Source organism: Pseudorca crassidens, chromosome 20 (genome assembly GCF_039906515.1).
Source record: "Pseudorca crassidens isolate mPseCra1 chromosome 20, mPseCra1.hap1, whole genome shotgun sequence".
Lineage (NCBI taxonomy): Eukaryota > Metazoa > Chordata > Mammalia > Artiodactyla > Delphinidae > Pseudorca > Pseudorca crassidens.
This window is the reverse complement of record NC_090315.1, coordinates 20514828-20532500: the sequence shown is the minus strand read 5'-3', so window position 1 is coordinate 20532500 and position 17673 is coordinate 20514828. Positions and strand designations below refer to the sequence as shown.

The window sequence follows — 17673 nt, the reverse complement described above, 5'->3', positions numbered from 1 at the left end:
CAGGACTGTAAAAGGTCCCTTTACCAAAATCAATTCAAAGACTCAAAACAATCTATTGAAGAGTTTTGCAGCGAGCTTTAAACCACTTATAAAAGACAACACACAGAAAAAATTAACCCCTGTGGCTCTATTAGGAACACTATAATAAATGTACATTTAAAAGATCTATAAACACATATTTATCTGCAAAATGTTCTTGCATAAAACTGTTATTGAAAAGGCTTTCATTTTATCTTTGTGTTATTGTAATTTTATTGAATTGCTTATTCATTCTTTGATATCGTATTTTAATGGTATTATAAATCTGTTTTATGTCTGATAGGAGCCTCATTGTAAACTGATATAACAGATAATATGGCAATTCACCATAAAAATTCTAAACCAAAAATGCAGATCAGAACGCAAAGAAGCACTTTAATTCATTCTCAGTCTCTTTTCATTTTATTTTTTAATTATTTTTCATGTGCCGGTTGCCATCTGTTGATAAAGAATGGTTGTGAGAAACTCACTGTACAACACAATAGGAACTTTTTGTATAATTCTATTCATAAAAAATGATAACAGTATAAAAGCATTACACGCCTCGAGACTGAGGATCATTAGCAAGTTCATTGTATAAACTGATTTAAATTAGTCACTTTTGGAACAAAATCCTTTTTTGTAAAATATCTTATTTTGGGTAATTTTTAGTATCATGAACAATAGAACAAAAAAAACCCCACTCTCTAAAATGTCTCCTATTATTTTTATCTCTTTATTAAAAACAATGAAAAACAATTATGATAAAAGATGGTATCAACATGTACAGCAATTATGTCATAAACCCAACTATGGCTCAGAAACTTAGCAGGAAGTTCATTCAATAAAAGTATCTTAACTTGCCATCTCTAAATGATAAAATCTCCATTATCAGAAGGAAGCAATCTGGTCACCACTATTGTGGCAAACACCTAGTCCCCAGAGTGGGGATTTATAGCATCTCTGGTGCCTCCTTGCGGGTCCCTCCCGCAGCTGTGGACGTTCCTACCAGCCTGGTGCCAGGGCTGAATGCATCTAATTACTTTCAGCTCAGTCTCTTCCATGGTCGCGTGAACCTGATCCTAGGGACCTGAGCAGTTGCTTTTCCTGGGTGAGGAGATCTGCATATGCAAGCATGCATCAAAACCGTCCTGTTAGAAGTCACACAATTTGTTCCCCCAAAGAAAAAGAACAAGACTTAGGGAAAGTGTGGATCATCACCTAACAACGTAGCAACACTACAGAAACAAGCCAGCTATGAATAGCAGCTACCAAGACTGCCCGGCTCTGTGGCAGATCAAAGAATGCTATGAACACAAAGGGCTTCTATCCAAAAAAGACAAAAAAAATGATTTTCTTAATTCTTTAAGAATTTTGCACATGAATCGTTTGCAACAGATATTTTAAAGGTTCCCGCTGTAATTAAATCCTGTCTTTTTGATACAAAAAAAAATTATTTTAAAGGTTCCACTGGGAATTAAAGATATACCTAAACATATGAAAATCATTCGGTGAGACACAAGTAAACCACACTGAAGGCGTGAAAATGGCCGCGGGCCCAACCAGAGCGGTCAGGTTGACACAGCCAATCCGGCCTCTTACCCTGAGCTTCTCACCTGAGCCACAGATGAGGCAGCCAGCCCCACGGGAAACCACAGCAGTCACCCGCCAGGTGCTCAAAGCCCCTCCAAGCATGACCAGGTAGAGAAAAAGTTTCTATTGGGAGAACTTTGAAGAGGGAAAAACAGCAACCATGACAACAACAAAATGCTTTTTCTCACCCTCCAAAACACAACCATCTCTGAAACAATGGGCTGACCGAGACTGCGTAGGGGCGAAGGAGGCATGTCGACTCTTAAGATGCTGCCCCCCAAGAGAGTAGTGATGGGCCCTTGGGTTCCTAATTCTTTCCCAAATAATCAGCCAGTAGAGTGATCTCCCTAAACAGAAACCTAATTGTGACAGTGTGGCTGGAAAACTATAGCTTAGAGCTGGAAATGACCTTAAGGATCAGGGAGACCACACCCGGAAACATTTTCTCACCTAAAATTTGATACAATGAAAATTCATGTAATATATATGTAGGTACCTAAGTATAACAGAACAAATATCTGCGAACCAGAACCCCATCTGAGAATCCCAACATTAACACCGGGCCTCTCCCATCAGGCAGGTATTCTGGATACAAATGCATGTTAACCCTCACCCCCAACAATCCCGTTTACTTCTGAGCTTTAGAGAAATGGCTGCCAGCCTGCATGCAGTCTTCTTTGATCTGCTTCATCCACTCCTATTGTGTTTCTAAGATCCACCCCTGCTGTTGTATGTGGTTTGGGTTCCTTGGTTTTCACTGCTCTGTAATATTCCACTGTGTGAATACGATTTAACCTTAAAAAACAATAAGATGGGTCAGGCAAAAGATGTCTTTCTGAGAGCTGACACCTGATGTGACAGCTCTGCTTTGCACTCTGCCCCCTGCCAGGGATGGGATCTGCAGTTATTCACATGTTGGGGGCTACATGTTTCCTCACCTGTACTTCCGGGGAGGGGCATCTGCTCAGGGTGACCTGAATAGCTGACCTCTCCTCTGACCTAAGCCTTTGCAGGTTGTTGTAATTAAGATACCACGAGGTGCTGTCCAAAAGACTTTACTAATGACCAGCTGGCTGCAGGAAGGGGAGTCTGTAGTGCACGTAGCTGGAGGGACGCAGGCCAGGAGGCTGATAGCTCCCGACTCTTGGTGCACAGAACTAAGGAATGGTTCAGCTACAGGCCCACGCATTCTCAGGTGCTTTGGGTAACATTTTTATCTCTGGTTGCAGGATGTTACTGACTCCAGAAGTGGTTGAACTCTGGGACCAGTGAAGGAGAAGGTGGAGCTCCTTTCCCCAAGGGCCGTGTTGAGATGGTTAGCAGGCCTTAAGACACACCTTCTAACCAGGCAGCCTCCTGACACATCCTCCAAAGAGGTACGCGTCTGCTTCACGATTTTTAAATTATATAGTTTGGTTAAGTGTCAATGTCCAGTTGGCCCTCTGTATCCAAGGGTTCGTGGATTCAACCCACCTCAGATTGAAAATATTTGGGAAACAAAATTTCAGAAAGTTCCAAAAGGCAAAACTTGAATTTGCTGCTCACTGACAAGAATTTACATAGCATTTACCTTGTATTAACAACTATTTACATAGCATTTACCTTGTATTAGGTATTATATGTAATCTAAAGATGATTTAAAGTATATGGGAGAATGTCAGTAGGTTATATGCAAATACTATGCAATTGTATACAAGAGACTTAAGCATCAGGATTTTGGTCTCCATGGGCGTCCTGGAACCAATCCCAGAGATACCAAGGGACGACCCTGTCTTACACTTTTCAATCCATTAAGAATGTAAAATGGTGTTGGTGTTGAAGGATGACAGCAATAACATACAAGCAAAATACAGTATTTTATCATTTTCTTTTATAGTTTCCCCCTCCCCCCCAGATCCTTGTATTCTAAGGTAATCCTCTGAACCCCATTCATCATTCCAATGGAGAGATAGGTAGTGATGGTGTTGAAAGGCGAAGGCCCCTGCTTAGGGCCTGACCTGTAGACAGGCAGGGCTGGACACCTCGCTCAAAGGCGCCATGCCCTAGCCCCACCGCACAACCTCACAACATACCCAGACACAGCCCCTGGCATCATGATATGGCTCACCACTGAAATGTCCCGAAGGTGCCTTTCTAAGTTAGTTGTTTTTTAACTGTCTACCTAGGGAGTGGACAGTTACCTTTATCAAGCTTAACTGGGAGCCTCAAGATCTGCTTGGAACTGCGTGGAGACTCACTAGTGCCGGGGTGTGTATGTAAAACAGACCCCAGTCCAGTAAAATGAAGGGTCCTGACCACAGTCAGGGAGCCAGGTCAACAGCATCCAATGCAATTTATCCTCTCGTTTCCTGGACATCTGCAATGGCAGGCCCAATGTGCGCTTTCCCTCTAGGCTGTGTGTGTGTGTGTGTGTGTGTGTGTGTGTGTGTGTGTGTGTGTGTGACAGAGAGAGAGAGAGAGAGAGAGAGAGAGAGTGCGAGGAAGGGAGAAGGGAAGAAAGAGAGAGGGTAAAAGAAAGAGAGGGAGAGAGTTGAGGCTAGGATAAAAAGATGTGAGAAGTACTTAATTTTTAAATGAAGGAATAAATGAAGTAAATGAGTAAGGAATGAATGAAATGAATGGTTTAGTTACCTTCTGCCCGGCCACAAGGGTCTCTAACACAAGACAGCATCAGCATCAGGTCTAAGAGTTAGTGACATATGTCTATTGTTGAAAATTTGGAAAATAAAGAAAGACATATACAAGAAAAGATAAGAAAAAGGTGACTTCAACTTTGAGGACCGTAATTCTTTTTCTGTTCTAACAAGTTCATGTGTGTGAGTGTGTTGGGTTTGTGTTGTGTTTGGCAACCTGCTTTTTTCATGCAACATGGAAGCTGAGAGCTTCTCTCTCACAAGGAAATTGTTTTGGACAAGTCTTCTACTAGTGGGTGCTGAGACAACCCCAAAGGTGACCGTCCAGTCCCGGAGCCAAAGACCAGGTCCTCCTCTTCAACGAGGAGTCTGTTGCCCACCTCAGCCCACCACCACACGGATACCACTCATCCCTCCGTTCCACGGAGTACAGCACAACCGTGAGCCTCTGTTGTAGGCATGTGGCAACCTTCACTGTTCAATGATTCGGAGTGTTTAAAAAAAAAAAAAAATACTGAGTCAATGATGAGCTCCTGTAAATAGGTTTAATTATAAAAAATTGAATTTATTTCAGACCTCAAGACACATGAGCTCTTCCATTTAAGTAAACAGACAAAGCATAATCCTGTCAAATGCGTATTTTTCTTTTGTACTTTTTTTCTGGATTTTTGTTGTCGGCTTTTTTTTTCACCTCTGCAAGGATTCAGTGTTGAAGAACCCTACAAAGCGGGAGCATTAGATTTATCTCTGCTCTCGGCGATGCACACAGTTGGCTCATGAACTTCACATTAGCAGACCCACGATGAGCACTAAGAAACGTCCAGATCGCAACTACAGGAAGAGCCTGGCTTCTGCCCATCGGACACGTGGGCCAGCCCCACTGCAGTTCTTAACCCAAAGATGGAAGACTCAGTCCACAATAACCTTCCCACACTGTCAGCCACCTTGGAAAGGTGTTTCTCCCAAATGGTGGAGGCAGCAGCTATTGTTCTGACCTTGAACCTACAAGACCCCCTCCCCTCTGCAGGGCACCCAAAGATGCTGCAGTGTCTTCCTGGGCGCCCTCTCCATGCACTGCAGTATCCGCCATGGGGAGCATGGGGACACACGAGGGCCCAGGGATCAGAAGCCAGGAGGGATAGCACCACCAAACGCGGGAGGAGGAAAACATCTCTGAAGCACACAATTTGGGGCTGGCTCTGGCTGGGCATCGACTCGCATGGGCCAGCCCCTGAAGTCCCTGCTCACACGCACACGCGCACGCACAGGCTGGCCTACTGCAAGCCGCACACAGGATCCAGGCCACTAGGAAGGCAGCCAACGGTGCTTTTAAAGCATTGCTGTTATTTTTTAATTTAGTAGACCTGTGAGTTTTCTATAATTAGAAAGCAACTGTTTGAATTTTTATTTTTAATGTTTACAATTTGACTCTTCAGAGTGAAATCTCCAGTAGCAAGATCTGGACCAAAATTAATTCTTACAGTTGACTTCAACTGTACCCCTCCCCCCATTACAGACAATGGTGCCAAGACGAGGAAAACTAATATAATTTATTTAAACGCCCTGATTTCTCTGATGCCAACGTAAAATTTCAGGGGCTTTAAGTTCAGACACAACTTCTGGAAACTGAAGCTATTCCCGTGCAGCAAATGAGAGCACTTTCCTTCCACCACCTTCCAAACCCGAAGCAGAGGCCTGGTGCCCAGAAAGAAGGGACGGCAGCAGGGGCGCCAGGGTGGAGGATCAGGGCTTCTCTGCCTGCCACGTGCTGACCCATGGGGACAGGGCACTTCCCTGAAATCTGCACAGACAGCATTCTGCACCAAGTTCCCCACACATCAGGCCCTCTCCCTGCACTGCCATTGCTTCCAAAACAAGAGCCAACCCAACCTGAAGGGTGAGGAGGGATCACTGCATTATCTAGGCCAAGTCCAGAGGGGAAGACATTTTAAAATGAGAGAATCTCTGGGCACAGTGATTCCATGGAAGCACAATATTTTTTTTTTTCAATTCCTTGAGTGGAAAGTGAAGAAACTATTTTCATATGAGCATATTTTTCTCCAAGGAACAGTTAGAAAAATGCTGATGCGTTGTCTCAATACATTTTACTACAATGCCATCAATTACAGAAAAACACAATTAAGTCACTGTTTCAAAATCCTTAAATATTATTCAGCCAAAACCCAAAAGGACATTTTCAGCGTTCTCTGGTCATTATCTGAGAAGCTGCGTGCTGGAGCCGGCCACCTCCGCCGTACTCTGCAGGAGCTGAACATAGACAGTCCACGGTCACAGCACCTCTCTGTCCTGGCCGCTGTGAGCATCCTCAGGTAACGGGGATGCCCGTGGAGCAGGCCTCTGCAGTCCAGACACAGAGCCAAGTCTTAAATCATTCACCGTCTTTGTGGGATTCAGCCAGGAAATGACCATGTGAACTTGGGCTGGTCTCTTTCCAATTCTGGGCCTCGGTTTTCCCATCCGTCAAATGAGGCTGTCAGTCCAGCTGAATCTAAAGGTCTCTGATCCTAGGAACTTAACACCTACTTTCTGTCATCCAGAGATGTAAAGTAAAAAGGCAGAAAAAGGCCGAGATGACCACGGGGGTTTATACACTTTCACATCCGTATCCTATTTTAGACCCACGGAGACAGGCTGGGGCCCTGCTAAGCAAGAGGCGGGGGGTTGCTGACTGTGGTTCTGTACTACCTAAGCCCTGACAGCCAGTCCACGTCAGGAGCTCACTCCCACGTTGCTGTGGGAAGGAAAATGCGTGCAATCTTTTGGAAGAACAATTTGGATATATACCATTTCGTTAGCTGAACAAAACCCTTTCAAGCTAACATTTCTGCTGTATCCCACAAAGATGTAAGTGGAAGGATATTACTGTATGAAGATGTATAACTATGTTCACGGTGGCACTGTCTGCAGAAGACCAGACTAGAAACAGAGGAAAGTCCTTCCAGAGGGAAACGTGTTCATTGGAGTAACAGGCCCCCCGCTGAAAAGCATGGGGTAGCTCTATATAAATAACATCATATGTACGAATATAAGGAACATAACGTGATATAAGATGTCACTGAGATGTAAATTTTGCCACCATTTTATTTTGAAAATTGTAATACATACAGGAAAATTTAAAGAATTTTACCTGTAAACCCACCTACGGCCTAGATTCTACCTTTCACATTTTACTTGACTTGCTTTATCATATATGTGCCTATCCAACCATCCATCCACATATCTTTATATCTGGGTGCATAAGAAAGCAAATTACAGATGTCTAAGATGTATTCTTCCCTGCAAATGGAAAGCTACAACAGGCAGTGTATATGTGTATTTATGATTTTAAATATCTGGACGAACATACCACAAACTGGTAACAGTGCTTGCCCCCAGGGAAGGGAACTCTCTTTTAATTGTGTGCCCTTTGGTTCTCTTGGAATTTGTATTATGTGCATTGTCGCTTTTTTAATTAAAAAAAAATTAAAATGCATTTAGTTTCACGAGGGGAAGCTACTGTCAAGTTGTTCGGGGCTCTACAGCTTCTTTAGAGTAGCCCTGCACACACAGAAGCCTGGTGCATGAGTGTGCATGTGTGTATGCACACGCACATGTGCGTGAATGCCGGATGCTGTGAGCCTTCAGAGGGAGGATCATGCTCGCTTCTCGTGAGGTATCACTCTAGGTCACTTTCTCATGGAACTGAAATCTCGAGGTGTGGGGCAAGGAGACTCATTATTTAACGTCCAAGTAAGCAGCTGTAAAAGGCAGCGTGTTTGTTGCTGTTAAAGAGAACGGAGCACATGGAACACATTAAGGACGGGCAGCCTCTCTGCGGAAGGTTAGCTAGCTGTGTGCTCCGATGCCCGTGTCTCAGGCTCTCTTACTGTAAACATCTGTGCAACTTCAAATAAATATCCTCCCAGCACATCACGCAGCCTTGAGTTCCGATGGAAACCCCGTGCGATAAGGACCAGTGTGCATGGGCCAGGGAAACATAAAACTGCAGAAAGAAGTGTAGCCCCGTGTTAAGAATACTGGAAAAGGTGTCTGAAGGAGAGTGACCAGTCCAGAATGGGAGTCCTTACAGCACTCAGTTAGACTGCTGAAAGGCATCGGTTTTCTGTTTCTTAAAAGAAATGGCCAATGAGTAAGAAGCCAGAAGAAAAGATATACAATTATGCTCACGGTGAATAGTGTTGTAGGTCAAACGTTCAAAGAAAAAAAAAGATTCCACAGCAACGGCTGATGTGTTCATATAATTCCCTTCTTTCCTAAGATCTGAAACTTGAGGTTCCAGACTTTCAGCCCCTGGGTTATGGATGCATGTTTGCCCAACAGCAATGGGTTTTCATACAGTATGTTTTAAACTCTCCTCATTTGAGAACTAGTAATATCAAAAATTGAGACCACTGAAAATGATGAGTTATATCAACATGTCAGGCTAAACACCTGAAATCCTTACTTTCCTACACATGAAAAGGATTTGGTAGCTAATGAGAGGGAAAGAAACATAAATTGTTAGCATTCTGCTTATTCTGTTTGAAAACATGCATTAAGCTAGTTTTTAAAAACATCGCTTTGGAAAGAATAAGACTATGAAACACTGATTTCAACCAGCTTATACACATATGTACTAGACATATACAAACACACACACGCACCTATATACATATATAAGCACACACAATATATAGGTAATTGAGCTGCACCCTTTTACTTAAAGACAGTAGTGTATCCAGGCAATCTATATCTTAGCACATACCTAAAAAAACTCCTACAAGTTACCTAAACTTCAAAATTCAATACACAAAATGAAACTAATTACATTGGGGGAAAAAAAGAAATGAGAAAATGGACTGCTATATTCTCTTATTTATTTAATGTTCTTCTTTTCTAGGGTTTATTTGGACAGTGTCTCTAGCTGCATCTGCAAACCAATACATCTGCTGTCAGATCACTAAGGCGTTTGACAACATCATTTTAGAACCTTTAGCTACTGAGATATCAATAATTAAATGCATTCAGTTCACACTTTGTTCTTGTGGATACCAGCTATTTATCTCTGTCCTCTGAAGAAGCTAATGGTATAATGGGCAAAACATCAAGAATAATTAAGAAAAACGTTGCTACAAACTCCATCAGAAGAAACAGAACTTTTACCCAGGACCCCAGCTAGAATTCAGTACTACAAGATTCACCTCGTACCAAACACATCTTGCTGAAAAGTGAAGTGCTCAAGTCAACAAGCAGGTAACTCACGCAGTTCACACCTCAGAGAAAGACCACCTGGCATCCTTGAGTTGTTCCTCAGAGTGTATGTGCTGGAAAGGCCTGGATGTGTGTAAATATCGTCAGCTATGAAACAGAGTCGGGGCTGCCAGCCACATCAGCGCCCCTGCCAGGGTTAGGGTTAGGGTTAGGGTTAGGGCGAAGGGCAGGCTCTCAGGGGCAGGTAGATCCCAGCCTGCAGAAACACCTCCCAGTATAGCTGACAATGCTTCAGGCTGGTTTGCATAATCGGGTGGTACTAAAACAGAAATTCTGACAATATCTTCTTTAAGAAATGGCCAGTTAAATCATAAACAACAGGTCCATATTTCTTTAGCAGAAAATGTCTTTCATATCCCACAACAAATAAAAAGGGAGAATATTTTTTTCTCTTTAAGTAAGGGTCAGGCCTACCTGGTATATAAGTCTTGAAATAGGAGATTCTATTCTAAATCAGGAAAAATGAATTACAATACCAGAGCCATACTGCAGATAGTGTAATTTAAAAATAAAGAATTATCTGGAACCATAGCAAGAGGAGACAGCTTTGAAGAGGTAGCCTCTCAGATAAGCAGTGTCACGTATTTGCATATCCTTTCAAAAATCTCTGTTTTAGTTGTTACCTAAATGCAAGTAGTTTCCTGTCACTGCTCACTGTGTGACCTGCTGGTCAGCTTCCCAACAACAGAGGTCACAGCAGCTCCCCTGATGTCCACCTGTAAACTTCAAAGAGCCACAATGACAGAAGTAAATGTTCCTGTTTCATCATTCAATTATACCAGACAACCAAATCTTTGTGGGAGAATTTGCTGCACTGAAAATGGATATCTTTTTATTAATGACAAAGGTATGGAAAACATGGAATTGAAATAAGTGATCCAAACTTAGGGGGGAAGAAATGTTACAGGAACTGCTCTGTCAACCCTAATTGTGTAATTACTTCTTGGCTTGGTCACCTAAGCTCGGAGCAAGAAATAAGAGACAATGGTAATTTCTTACTGCTGAAATGAAGGTGTCAAGCTGTCTTGTGTGTTCTGTGTAAGCAGAGCTAAAGTTTACATTTATATCATGTGACCACAATTACAATCTTCCAGAGCACAGCAAGAAATGAATGGTAGAAGGTCAGCCCTCACAACAGGTACACGGAAGTTTGCCTGCACAATGTTTACTTAATTTAGCCACAGTTAAGGCATATCTGCCTTTGGTCACTGTCTCAGCCCCCATTTCGCACCAGTGAAATTGGTTAACTGCTCCCGACAACTTGCATACTAATAACAATAAAATCATCTTTAAAAACCATGATAATAAATTGGCTACTAATAATAACTAACCACTAGATGGCTTTAGATTTTTCACCTCTGAATATCTGAAAGTGAATTATCTGTGGTCTTGGGGTTGTCTGTTTACCTCAGTTAAAGGCTGATGTCAAGGCTGAGGTCTGGGGGAGGCCCCGGAGACAGTGCCTGGGGGGTGTGAGCATTTGGGGTGGGATGGGCTGCTGTACCACCCCACCGTATGGCCCCACAGCCCCCTGATAGGGAATTCATCACAGGGGCACACGATCCTTGCTTCAGTCCCATCAGCCTCCGGTCAGCTAAGGACCGTGCCAAGGATCACGTGCCAAAAATGATTTTTTTCACACCAAGTACGAACCCCTCATTCTAATGGAAAAAAAAGAGAGAGAGAGAGAGAGAGAGAGAGAGCAGAGACACAACTAGGAAGAGAAAAAAAATGAAATTCCATTATAACTGGCTTCCTCAAGCCCCAGCCTAGGATGTGAGTAATCACAAAAACTGTAATATCAGCTTTTTATGTTTTCCTTACACTGGGTTCCTCCTTTATTTCCTTTCAAAGAGGGTCAAGATCTTTTTCTTTCTTTTTTTTTTTTTAATTCATAAAAGCTGCTTTGTGATTACTGAAAGGTTGGTTTCTCTCTGTAACAGTTCTGCCTTTCACGACAGTTGTAAATTTGGGGGCAAAAAAGAAAACTCTCACAAAAATCTCTCAGCAGCTGCCCTGAGTAGACTTCAAACCCTCTCCTGCCTCTCCTGCAGGTCTTCAGGAAACCTCGAAGGGAAACGGGTGGCTCTAGGAGAGCTGGCTGGCATCCTGAACCAGGAGCTGCAGGTGGAGGCCTAGCCTGCCCCCCATGACCGCCACGGGGGCAGCAGGGAGAGGCCCGCGCACCTCAGCACCCTGGCCTGACCTCTGCCCTGGCACAGGACAGCCCCTTCCCCCCCCAGTGGCATCCAAACCTAACTTCTCCCGTTCCATTTTCTCCTCTCCACCACCTCCCACCCTAACGGGTGACAGGGGTGGGGAGAAAAAAACAAACGTAGGTTGCCGACATGCTGTGTGGTCCACATCCCTTTGGATTCAAAACATCAATGAGTTTTTTAACAAGTAGCCAAGTTCCATTTACAATTAGAATTTAAAAAAAAGGCTTGAACTCCTATCTCCTCTTGGTCATGAAGCAGCCCAGGCAGGAGGGTGATCATGGACACAGATGGAGATGCTCAGAAATACATCTTCCCAGTAGCTCCTGCTGGCAGAGATGCAGCTCTGTCTAGGGAAGGCGGCCAGTGCCCCAGGGCATGGGACATCCAGCGTCCACATGCCCCCTCATTGCCCCCACACCAAGGGATGGGCACGTCCCCAACCACCAGCGGTTGGAGGACAGTGGGAAAGGCAGCACCTGCCCGGCTCATTGCAGGTGGATGTGGGGCCCCTGAAATCTCCCTCTATCTTGGAACTGCACTACCCAACAGCAGAGGTGAGAACCCAGCAAAAAAAGCCGCTCCCCCTCCCTTCGCAGGCTCCAGGGGAGAAACAGTAACACGTCCCTGCCCTAGAGAGACTCTTCAGCTAAACCAAAGCATCTGAGAAGCAGGGCTCCTGCAGGAAATTTGCAGAGAGATGCCCAGCCTTCATGAGCTCACCTGGACTGGAACTTCAGGAAACATGTCTGTTAAGAACATGTCCAGAATAATTTTTTGGCACATTGACGAATTAAAAGGGTACATTAATTTTCTCTCATAGTGTGCAATAGCTTATTTATCGCTTTTGTCTTTGTCACGGATATTTCGTGTCTGCCGTGAATTGTTTTTAAAAATTCATCTGCATTTATACAAGCACCCAAACAATCACAGCGATCCTAATTCCCAGTGGACCTGGCTACAGACGTGCCATGAAACTTCCTAACTGCCGCTCTACTCTGCTCGCCGTGCTCTGCCGTAACGCAGGGAAGTGAAACCCTCTGGTAAAGATGCATTTTCTGGAAATGTCATGGATACACCGGGAGAGGAAACTGCAGACAGTTGCAGGAAACCAGGCCAGCACTGCATCGGCTGTCTCACTGTGGTCAAGGACCCTAGTACTGTGTGTCTACCAATTGCCACCTACTGGAGTGTCTGTGCTATCCGGTCAAGGCGTGACAGTCTATTGATTTTAACAGCACGTTCATTTTTCTATTTCCACACCAGGGCATGCTGCACCTCCACGGGAGGGGAGGCTGTTTCTGGGCAGAGTGGCTGAGTCCCTGCCATGCCTGCTTCCCCATCTGCAAAGACGCCACCTCCCTAGTGCAGTTTCTTCTGGGTCGGGGCGACCACAAGGCAGAGATGAAGCAGGCGAGCTCCATACAACCGAGGGCATCCCCTTCTCACCCTCTCACTTTTCCCACCGTAGCTGGGTCTCCAAAATGCATGTTTCCATTCACGAAAATGCACACAGTTGCTGCTGGAGGGCCCAATTATGCTTCCTGAAAGACCCTTTGTCATGTGCTAACACCACAGTCTAACCACTGGCTCAACCCCCATTCCTTTGGTTGTCAATTGAGGTGGTGTGTTCCGTGCCTCCTGACAATATAATCATCATAAACTTTATTATTACATCTGGAATTTCATGATATGCTCGGTAATTGATGACAGAGGCACAGCCCAGAATGCTGCTCCCACAAGCTCTACCACAGTTCCAGTAACCTAACTGCTTAATACTCCTGGAATGTATAAACAATGTTAACTGCTGCATTCCCCGCACTGACATGGCAGAAGGAAGCCACCGAGCTAGTGGGATCTGAGAGCAGGAGAGGGTTTTCACTTATCGAGGAAAATGTCCTAGTGGGATGTGAACTGAGATCACGCTTTTGGGGGCCGATGAGGACAGATGACCCATAATGAGATGTGATTTGGGGCTGACACACTGAGGTTATCAGCTGGATTTGGGAACTGAGATCAGTAAAGAAGTTTGCATGAAGCCATCATCCATCAATACTCATTCTCAGGTTGGCGGGGGCTCCAGTTTCGAGAGTGATGGTGACTGGGATTGTGAAAAAGCACCACAGCTCACTATTTCTAATTTCATGGACACCAAAATGCAAATGGCAGGTAAAGCAGAGAAAACGCCATCATGTGCCAGGATTGCAATTGGATTGGATAACACACTTATCTAATAGGAGAAAAGACAGGCAGGGGTGAAGGTCACGCTCAAGGGTCCCTGAGAACTGGGCTTACAGATAAGGCTTCCACTCCCACCCAGAGACAGCTAAGAGAGCTCAGCTGCCCCCAGAGCCACCTGGCATCAGGAGGATGCAACCATGGGCAGGGGTGTCCACAGCTGCTCGAGCCAGGAGAGGCGCAAGGGGTGGAGTCTGGAGGGGGAAGCAGGCCCCCGGTCCTGCACCAACACACCTCACGGCCCCCGCTCCCTCTATATCATCTTTAACCAAAATAGTCTATTTAACCAGCAAACCCTCAGCCAAACTCCCGGCATGCAGAGTGTGCCATCTCTCCAGGCCAATCCACTTGAAATCACCAAATGCACGCCATCCAACGTTCTGTCTGCAAAAAAACCAAACAATAAACAGCTTTGCTGATTCCTCCTAACTTGAGCTCACAGGCCAGGCCAGAGCGATGGGCTCCAAGGAGCCTGGAGCAGACTGTGCGTCCCGGCCTCGGGACCACCTGTGACCAGCCAGGTTCCCTTTAACCTTGGCCAGTGAGTTCCCATTAAAAATGGCCCCGCCATCCACCTAAGCCAGGTTCCCGCACGAAAGCTAATAAGTACGTGTTTGTTGAACTGAAAAATCATTACCACAGAACACGTCAAGTAATGAAAGATGTTTTCCTTGGAGAAATGTTAAATACTTCACTTCTTTCACAAGGAATGAGTACATGTGTTTCCAAATAATACTCTTCTCTCTCCCCACCCACACTTCAGCAGAAAGTCTGAAGCTCCTGGACCCAATTTGAACAAGCTCATGTGGCAGGGCTCTCAGAACCAAGAGCATGCTGTTATTTTATTATTTTCCTTTGCCCAGCTAACTATGTGTTTGTTCTATTGCTTACTCACCTAACCATCTCGGTAGGAACCTCAGGCACATAGCCGAGTGTCCCTGCTGCCTTACTATTTTATACGGAAAAGCAAGAGAAAATACCACCACCACTGCCTCATAGATTACCCCGCCGTGGTCTTCGCTAACTAGTATATATGAAAGAGCCATTTCACTCCAGGCCCAGAGCAAAAACAAAGGCAGGAAATGGAATGCCAAGAAAGGGGAACATTTCATCACAGGAAAACCCCTGGGAACCCCATCTTCTCTCCCAAATAGGAATCCTTGCCCCCTTTTAAAAGCTCTTCCTTGAGCGGATGAGTAGTAACTAGTGCAACTTACTTAGGCTGTTCCGAGGTCTTTCAAGTGTTTCAAAATGTCTTTACCTACAGGGAGTCCCACTGGATAAGTTGTGCTTTCTTTCTGTGGGTGGCATCCTAAGGCTTCAGCGGGGTGGGGACCAAGCCTGCTTTGGGTCTAAGGCAGCTGAGCTGGGAAAACCCAAAATGACTTCTAGGTAACCTTGTCTTGTGGAACTGAGAGGAAAATGCCTATCGTTTAGAAGAACACTCAAATATCAAGTTGGCGTGGGGGTTAGTGCAGTCCTGGGTTTTCTCACTGTCACAATGACTTTGAACAGGGTACTCTATCCTGGCACACCCTTGCGACACAAGAGACCCGTGTCTGTTCCCCCTCCCTTGTCAAGGGGAGATGCTGAAATTCTGGTCAAAATGGACACTCATAAAACCAAAACCTCTAAAGAGTAAGCAACCCACCCTTCCCTTGGGGCCCCTCTCTCTGTCTCTCATTTATTTTGTGCATCATTTAAACAGATGCCAGGGGTTACTGGAGAGGACATTAGATCCCAGCCACAGCTCCAGAAAAAACGACCTGCACCAACTTCTCCACACTTGAAGACTTTCCCTTTTTCCCCTGGGTTTTGTTTCCCCTTTTTATGGGGAAGCAAATTTCAATCTGATTTCACCAGCACTAAAGGTTGATACTTTTCATCTGTGAATTCACAAAGCTACCATAAGTGACTCGCACAGAACTCTCTTCCTTTGCCCTTCCCTGATGAGCCACCACATTTTGGAACTGCTCTGGTTGACATTAGGCAACGTGTTTTCTCAGCAGTTATTTGGAATGGGGAGATGGCAACTACAAGAATTTCTCTTCAAGCGCCAAAAGGAACTACCCCCACTGCCCATCTCCAAACAGCCAGAGCTCATGGGTGACAGGAGGGCCTCTTGACTCCCCGAACTCCATAAGCTACCTAACTGAAGCTCTCCAGCCCCAGCCAGGCATCTTCTGGCATCGCTGGCTCTCCAACGGCACGGCCCTTGTAGGTCAAGGGCAGGCATTACCCAAGAAAATGTTGAACTTCAAGGGACAACCGCTATGTGGTCAGGAAACTCCCAGCTTTACTCAAAGGCTCAGAAGGCCACCAGGGGATAGCAGCTCAAGGACTCAAGCAGAAACTTGAAGTCAAAGTCATCCATCTCCTGGAGGTCAAGTTCCGAACAAGAACGCTCCTCCAGCCACCTGAACAGGTGACATGTCTCTGAGGGGCTCCAGCAAGCCAGGCGGGTGCTTTTTTCTAATCTGAATATTTCTTTCTTTCTCTCTCTCTCACCAAAAGGCCAGAGTGGTGGTTTTGTCACCCCTAGCGGGCTCCCAGTATACCAGGGGAGAAGGTGGACATCACACCATGAGGGATAGCCCCTGGGGACTCCCATGTGATGCTTGGCAACCCATCGCCAGGGCTGCTGTGCATGGGGAGCTGAGGGATGGGGATCTTGATCTGCTACACCCTGAAAACGGTGTCCAACTAAAAAAAAAGTGTGACTTTCTTCCTTCTCAGGAATTCTAATATTCAAAGCCTTTTTTCCTCCTGCTAATTTTAGAAGCCCTGCTATTCTTTGGGAGGAGAATGGTGTGAAAATCAAGCATAGTATCCAAAAATAAAAGAGTAGCTGTGTTTCAGGGCGTGCAGCATATTTAACCGAAAAGCAACGCCAGATACGCCACTTTCTATTGAGTCTTTAATACATTTTCCAATTTCTCCAGAATATTTTAGCTTCAGAAAAGGCAAGGATGAACTTCCTAATCTATGAATATTTTTGTGACTGAAATGGGCACCCAAAATTATTTCTGGATGGTAAGTGGGGATCTTTTCAGAATGTGACGCCAGGTGATCACTCAGGATCTGAGTCACTGGTGCGCTTCCTGGGGCCACACCAAGATGGATCACAAGTTTCCGTTCGGGACCTAGAGCATGTTCCATTTAGAACATGTTCCCAGGCAGGTGAAATGATACAGTGCTCTCTCCATGGACCCTGAAGGTGGACTTCATGGCATGCTTTGCAAGTCTCCCATCTTCACTAAAAAAAAAAAAAAAAAAAATTCTTGTGATCTAAGGAATTCACTTGTCTAGACTCCCTGGGACTGTGGAGTGGCGTGTGGTCCAGGTTTGCAGGCTCCACTCCTGTTCCTCGGGTCTGAAGCTCTCCTGAATGGCCCAGCGTGACGGCTAGGGGAGCTTAGAGGAAGGATGCTGGGAGGCTACCTGAAGACCCCAGCCATGCCTCCTCCAGCCAGGGAAGCCAGAGATTTGTGACAGAAAGTTAGAACTCTGTGTCAAGCCCTTCATGCAAACAATAAATATTACTTCTGCCCATAATCGGACTTTTCTCCAGCATCGTCTTTGAATGTTGAACCTTTTTCAATTAATTAAAAACTATGCACTGTAGAGTGCATATTTTATCAGCCCTCAGCTGCTTAAGTGTCTAGAAAAGACCAGGCAGTTTTTCTTTCTTTCTTTCTTTCTTT

General features: G+C 45.0%; 1 protein-coding gene across 1 annotated transcript in view; it reads right to left on the bottom strand.

Annotated features, from left to right (window-relative positions):
- Positions 1–17673, bottom strand: part of TSHZ3 (teashirt zinc finger homeobox 3) — a 69410-nt gene that overhangs the window by 39120 nt on the left and 12617 nt on the right. The window lies entirely within an intron of this gene.